Source organism: Oncorhynchus clarkii, chromosome 6 (genome assembly GCF_045791955.1).
Source record: "Oncorhynchus clarkii lewisi isolate Uvic-CL-2024 chromosome 6, UVic_Ocla_1.0, whole genome shotgun sequence".
NCBI classification, from domain to species: domain Eukaryota; kingdom Metazoa; phylum Chordata; class Actinopteri; order Salmoniformes; family Salmonidae; genus Oncorhynchus; species Oncorhynchus clarkii.
In genome coordinates this window covers 49,229,110-49,236,701 of record NC_092152.1, presented here as the reverse complement: position 1 = coordinate 49,236,701, position 7,592 = coordinate 49,229,110, and the positions used below count along the sequence as shown (strand labels likewise).

The following is a 7,592-nucleotide window of genomic DNA, read 5'->3' as shown; positions in this document are numbered from 1 at the left end:
GAGTGGTCTGAGTGATGAGGGGAAAACAAAAAATTAGCAGACAGGTTTGGAAATCGTATTGGTCTATTAAAGGGGAATTTCACCCTGGGGGAATCAGGGCTTGTTTTCAAAATGCCGAGGCATTTCTAGGTCAGTGAGTTGCTCAGGAGCAGTGGCAATTCGTCATTCAGTGCAGGTACCCCACCTGGTTTGAGCCCTACCTGTTTAGCAAATAAATAAATAAACAAAGCAGCATTTTTTGGCATTAATTTGTGTTACATATCTGTTTGCAAACATTAAGAAAAAGACTAATACTCCTAGAGTTAATAAAGCTGCATACAAACATGCTCTCTGAGTAAGGCAGCTCCAAAATGCAGGTGTTTCAGTTTAGCTCAGTGCTTTCTGTGGTGGAGTGACAGGCAGCAAAAGCACAGAGCGTAGGCGTTGGTAATCTTCTCTAGTTGCATAGTGATTGAATCAGTGTTCTCACTCAAGGGGACACTACATCACCACAGAATCTATAGGAAAACCTAGGCAGTTCCTAGCCCCCTTGGCTGCTGCCAAATTTATATTAGAAGTGCCCATCCAAGAAGGCTCAAGGTCATTGGCCACAGATTAAATTGTCAAATCACGTATCTACCGTAGCTTTGATTGGACTGATGTCCAATCAAAGTAGGTCAACTTCAAACTTTTAAAATCTTAGTTAGCAAGCTAGCTAGACAAGCAGTCATGAATCGCATCAACAATTTACTAGCAAATCCTCTTCATATGAAGAGAATTATAGATTGAATGTATAGGTGCTCCTCGGCCACAAACTGCAAGCATTGCAAAACAATCACTATTTTGCTTCCCCTGCCGGCTATTCAGTGGGAAGGGTGTGTGGTCCAAGTCTGGGTTTAAGGATTTAAACATCTGTCTGAAAGGGTATCATTTCCAAGCTTAAAACAAACATTCACACAACACCATGGGCCACAAAATGTTGAATACAATCCAGCATGACTTCTGCCATGTTAAAAACAACTGGGAATTGAGAATTGGTAAATCTCAGACTTCAGAGCGTTCAAGACAACTGGGACCTCAGAAAAGAACTAGCACTAACTGGGAAAGTATGTTTTGAACTGTCATCCAACTCGGAATTCCAAGTCGGGAACTTGGGTCTCTTTCTAGAACTCTGTCTTTCCGACCTGAAGATCACCGACGTGATCTTCAACCTCTTTCCCCCCCGCCGTGCCACCTTCCTCTTCAAGTGAGCACAGCAAAACGGTGAGTACATAAACAGGCCTGTGTCTTGTATGCTTCTGCATAAATTATGTAATATGCCAGGAAGATATGTATACTGTAGCTAAGAAAGTAGTACTGTGTGTATGTTCTGTAGTAAGCTGTTATGGGTCTTACTCTAAGAATTTGACCCCTCTCCCCCTGAGAACTTTGCCTACTGTTCTGACTTTGTGGTGCACATGTAGCATTCAGTAAGTTTTAGAGAAATGTCATCTAATATTATAAAGGCTTTCATTGTCTGCTTATTTAGCTTTCGTTTCTGACTTGGTGTACAGGGGGAATACTGTAAGAACAGCCCATGTTGTCAATGTCCATTTCAAAAGTGCTAAACAAATAGGCTTATTGTCCGTCTTAGCTCGCTCATTAAGGTCTTAAGGGCTTACTTCTTATCCACTCATCGTTCTCTTATGCCATAGTTTGCACATCTCAATTGTTATATTGCTCATTTAGGTCTCAGTGCCTTGTTCATCATATTAGGCAATGTTGGAATGATGCATTTCACTATTTTGCATACTTAGTGCATAATGATTAGCTCATGTGCTTTTCTCCACGAGAAGGGAATAGTATAATGTTGTTGGGTCTGTAACCATGTTTACCAGTGAAAGTTCAGTAACAGACTTACGTAATTCCAGTTGATATTGCGAGAGTTGTTTTGTTTGCGCAATGTGTGGTCTGTGCATCGGTATAGGCCTATTGTCTATAAAAGTGGATCTTCGTGATTGTATTTCTCCTTCCTTTTATGGCCACTGTTATGATATGCCCTGGGGGGGGTATCATACAAGCCACCCCCCTCTACAGTTTAATGACTTGACAGGTCGTAAATTCCTGGAAGGAACCCTCTCCCCCTTTGGACATGTAGTATTGAGAGATTTTTCCCAGCTGTCAGGTTTACATCTAAATATTGTGAAACATATGTGATTAAACATGAAACTATTTTTGAAAAGATGTAATGTGAAATTAACTTTCTAAATGAGTATGGCTTTTCATATAAAGATTAACTAGTCAGTGGCCATGTCCATGTGAGCATAGACATTACGTCGGTGTCAAGGAACCGTCCTTTTCTTCTCCAGAATATAAAACCACCAGTGACAAAATAAAAAATTTATGCCAAAGAGACTCAGGCAAGCCAGATGTCTCGAATGGTTAAGACCACGCAAACCACGTGTAAACTAAGGTTGCAAATGGTTAAACTCAGATTTTTCAAACAGTACAGAATAAGAGCAAATCTTAGATGTATAATTACTAGTCTGCGGCTAGAAATTACGTAAGTCTCGAATGAGAATACTGACAACCGCCGAAGCATCTATTCTAGGAGTACATTTCCGAATTCTAACCACCTACAACAACGACAGACTGACTTCTGGGGGAACACAACCAGACTTTTCTGTCGACTCTCTCCAGCAGATGGACCGGCGAACACAGCGAGAGACAACAAGACATACTCGTAAATTGCAATTTAAATGTTCAAATGAGCGGTTGTTCATGTAAAGTATCAGCAATTTCTATGAGTGTAGTTATAAGCTAGGAGTTTCCCGCTCTTGAGAGGTCCACACCCCCTTCCCTTTGTCTACCAAGCTCTCATATCAGCTTAGCACACTAGAGACTTTTCTATCATTGTCAGTAACCAATATCTGTTATGTAATTGTGTGTGATTATTTAGTTAGTAAATAAATAATTAAGCCAATGTATATGGCTGATTCATTATGGAAACTAGGGTTCGTGCAGATATCTGAATGTCGTAAAATTCTTGGTTGAGACTGATAAAAGGTATAGAATAATTAATGACTGATCGATGACTGAAATGTAAGAGATCTTTAGATCTAAGCGTTAATTCGGAAGACGTAACTCCTTAAATAAACTTAATCCGTGGAGCCCCAGGTTATTAATGAGTTAATTGTTGCATGATTTAATTCAATCAGGTAGTCAATTAAACGTTAGGTAATCGATTTGATAAAATAGCATGTCATCACATTAAGGATACTAAAGACAACACCACATAAGCCTAATAAAATACTTCAAAACAGTAGGCTAACTGCATATCGGTCTCTCACTGTGTGGTGACTTAAGTCCCTCTTTGCCATGCAAATGAACTGAATCCCAAAAACACATTTCCACTGCATTTCAGCCCTGCCACAAAAGGACTAGCTGACATCATGTCAGTGATTCTCTCGTTAACACAGGTGTGAGTGTTGACGAGGACAAGGCTGGAGATCGCTCTGTCATGCTGATTGAGTTTGAATAACAGACTGGAAGCTTCAAAAAGGAGGGTGGTGCTTGGAATCATTGTTCTTCCTCTGTCAACCATGGTCATCTAAAAGGAAACACGTGCAGTCATCATTACTTTGCACAAAATGGTCTTCACAGGCAAGGATATTGCTGCCAGTAAGATTGCACTTAAATTAACCAATTATTGGATCACCAAGAACTTCAAGGAGAGTGGTTCAATTGTTGTGAAGAAGGCTTCAGGGCGCCCAAGAAAGTCCAGCAAGCGCCAGGACCGTCTCCTAAAGTTGATTCAGCTGCAGATCGGGGCACCACCAGTAGAGAGCTTGCTCAGGAATGACAGCAGGCAGGTGTGAGAGCATCTGCACGCACAGTGAGGCAAAAACTTTTGGAGGATGGCCCGGTGTCAAGAAGGGCAGCAAAGAAGCCACTTCTCTCCAGGAAAAATATCAGGGACAGACTGATATTCTGCAAAAGGTACAGGGATTGGACTGCAGTCATTTACTCTGATGAATCCCCTTTCTGATTGTTTGAGGGCATCCGGAAAAAAGCTTGTCCGGAGAAGACAAGGTGAGCGCTACCATCAGTCCTGTGTCATGCCAACAGTAAAGCATCCTGAGACCATTCATCTGTGGGGTTGCTTCTCATCCAAGGGACTGGGCTCACTCACAATTTTGCCTAAGAACACAGCAATGAATAAAGAATGGTACCAACACATCCTCCGAGAGCAACTTCTCCCAACCATCCAGGAAGTTTGGTGATGAACAATGCCTTTTCCAGCATGATGGAGCACCTTGCCATAAGGTAAAAGTGATAACTAAGTGGCTCAGGGAACAAAACATCGATATTTTGTATCCATGGCCAGGAAACTCCCCAGAACTTAATCCCATTGAGAACTTGGTCAATCCTCAAGAGGCAGGTGGACAAACAAAACCCCACAAATTCTGACAAACTCCAAGCATTGATTATGCAAGAATGGGTTGCCATCAGTTACAATGTGGCCCAGAAGTTCATTGACAGCATGCCAGGGCAGATTGCAGAGGTCCTGAAAAAGAAGGGTCAACACTGCAAATATTGACTATTTGCATCAACTTCATGTAATTGTCAATAAAAGCCTTTGACACTTATGAAATGCTTGTAATTATACTTCAGTATTTGATAGTAACATCTAACAAAAATATCTAAAAGACACTGACATGCTGACCAGACTGGACACTTTGCATGCGCGAGCGTTGAAAAATAAATTTAGAAATCCATGTTATTCAATTATTGCGCCAATGAGCGTCTGCATTGCCAAGGGCTAAAATAGGAAGGACTTCTATTTCTGACGCAGATCGTGCTGCAAGTCCTGCCTCTCCCATCTCCTCATTGGTTTATAGAAGCAGGTACCCTGATTGAAAGACAAACTGTTTTTCCAGTTGTCGTGGTAATAGTGAGTTTATGTAAATATGAAAGTTTAGATGCCAATCACCATATAAGTTCAAAGACGAAAAAAGCCTGGAAGGAGGAGAGGGGACTAGAAACGATTTGGTTGATCATTTTATGTGTGGATTAATTGTAAAGGACCTTGTGCATTTCAGGTAAAACAACAATCTAATGTTTTTTTCTCAGGACAAATTAGCTAGCAACAGCAAGCTAGCTAGCTAAATTGCCATACATGTTTAATGTTTTTCGACCTGTCCCCAAATTAATGTAATTGGTTTAGAGTTTGTTTTGATATTTTAACCTGCGTGTCGTGATCGCGTTTGGTGTGGGGGGACAAAATACATTTATGCACGATGGTGCACGCGCGCAGCCGGTTTGGGTTCCGTGTGAGGCAGCAGACTTTGTGAAAGTTAATATTTGGGTAATTCTCAAAACTTTGGGCCACGTCAGCTTATCTGAACTAACACTTCTGAATTTCTGTTGGTGTGCATTTTTAAAGTGCTGAACAAAGGCCTATCTTGTCACAGCTTGTTTGCTTGCACTTGCTTATACTTATACCATTGAACACGGCTCTAAGATCAAACAAATTTACTGAACATAAATGTAATGTTTGTGTATTGTTCAAAAGTCATGCCGGCATTCGTTATTATTGAAGGAAAATGCAGTTCTTATCGAGTTACACAAATCCAAAAGGAGCCAGTAAAAAACATTTATTTAAACTAAATCAGCCATGGTTTTTAAAAAGAGAGTAAATGAGGCTGAATAACTTTGATACCAGACAAGGCTCCGCTGAAAGCCAGGTGTAGCGGTGGTAAGGATTCACACCATGGGGCTGAAAGAAAAGGTCCACTGTCAGGACAGCTTTCTGTAGGCCTTAACAGTTTGTGGGCACCCTTTGTCATCATTATTGTGCAATTAATGTATTGTTTAGTGTTGTGTCTTTTGTTGGCATGCATCTAAAATACAGGTTGAGTGTGTGGCACCATGATTTACATGCTAAAATCACCACTGCCCAGGAGGAACCCTATGACAGCTTCCGGTGTATTGGTTGGGGGGGGGCAGCATTTCGCTTAGTGTGATCAGTATCACATAGAGCCTATGTTACTGTGCATGTAGATATGGTTGTCCTTGTTTGATAGGGCAATTGGACATCTTTCAGTGATATTGCTAAACACACAAGCTGACACATTTCTCCAGGCTCTGAAAGACTACAACTGGGGTGGGGCGTTTCGTCAAGCTCTGGCCCCTTCCCTCCCCAAGGCAGAATTTTTTGAGAAAGGGGGCGTACACTAACAATCTTCTGGGCAAAACTGAAACTGAGCAGACAATGGCTTCAAGTGATTCCTCTAAACAAGGGTTGACAGTGGTTATGATTATGCACATGGATGCATTCCAAAATCACGAAATTATAGGCATGACGCAAGAAAGGATTCCAAACAAACAATTATTGGCTGTGCAGCAAGCTAAGTTTAGTAGCTAAAAGTGAGTGAGGAGAAACAATACAACTGTTGTAACTCTCAAACTGATACTACTATAAAAATAAATATGCCTGTTAAAAACATGGCTGTAGCTAGATACTAACTACCTACTTACCTAGGTACATTTGTAGGGTCTGTTCACTGTGCAAAGGTTCAGGTTATGCCATATTTCTCCCTATTAGGCTACATATTGTTCTAAATGCAATCTCTGTGCCTACGTACTTTCACTAGTCTACCCTAATGTTGTTATGCTTGCTCAGTCTTACAGACTACAACGTGTGGTGCATGGGATTCTTTCTGGAGTGGATTCTTGGGAGAGAAACATAATTCCTTTGCCTGCATGTGTCATTGTAGCAAAACTGTATCCCGTGAACTGTATCCCTCTTGATGGACTGGACATGCTGGACTTTAAGCAGAAGATGACTTGAGAGGACCTGAATGTCAGCTTGATCATGACAACACTCCAACAGCTTTACAAGTGTTCCCTGAACTTAATGTGTTTCTTTGGAATAGCAATTTCATCATGACCACCTCTCCCCATCATCTGCTGACAGATGTTATCAGTTATCTTAGCTACAGCTGTGATTTAACACCAGATGTGATTTAACCAAAGATTTACTGGCGATGCAGTCTTGGTCCTCGGCGTAGACTGACGGATTACTTCATGAAGCAACAAAAAAGCTTTTTAATAATTGAGCATTTTCTAAAATTCAAATGGACACCCTGCAACTGGACACGGACATTGAGACTCCAGTTTCCACTAATCGAAGACAAAGACTGCATCGCCAAGCTAAGGATGGTAGAAAATTCTCTGCGCTACAACAAACAGGGCCTATCCTGTAACTCCCAGTATTTTCATGTCATTAAATATTATACACTCCTGTATTTTAGATTGCCAAATATACATTTGGATATATCTGAAACCAACATCTTGTTGATGGTACAGCTCACATAAATACACTGCTCAAAAAAATAAAGGGAACACTAAAATAACACATCCTAGATCTGAATGAATGAAATATTCTTAAATACTTTTTTCTTTACATAGGCGAATGTGCTGACAACAAAATCACACAAAAATTATCAATGGAAATCAAATTTATCAACCCATGGAGGTCTGGATTTGGAGTCACACTCAAATTTAAAGTGGAAAACCACACTACAGGCTGATCCAACTTTGATATAATGTCCTTAAAACAAGTCAAAATG

The 7,592-nt window shown here is 40.7% G+C and overlaps 1 protein-coding gene across 5 annotated transcripts in view; it reads right to left on the bottom strand.

Annotated features, from left to right (window-relative positions):
* Positions 1 to 7,592, bottom strand: part of LOC139411257 (oxoglutarate dehydrogenase a) — a 79,839-nt gene that overhangs the window by 49,917 nt on the left and 22,330 nt on the right. The window lies entirely within an intron of this gene.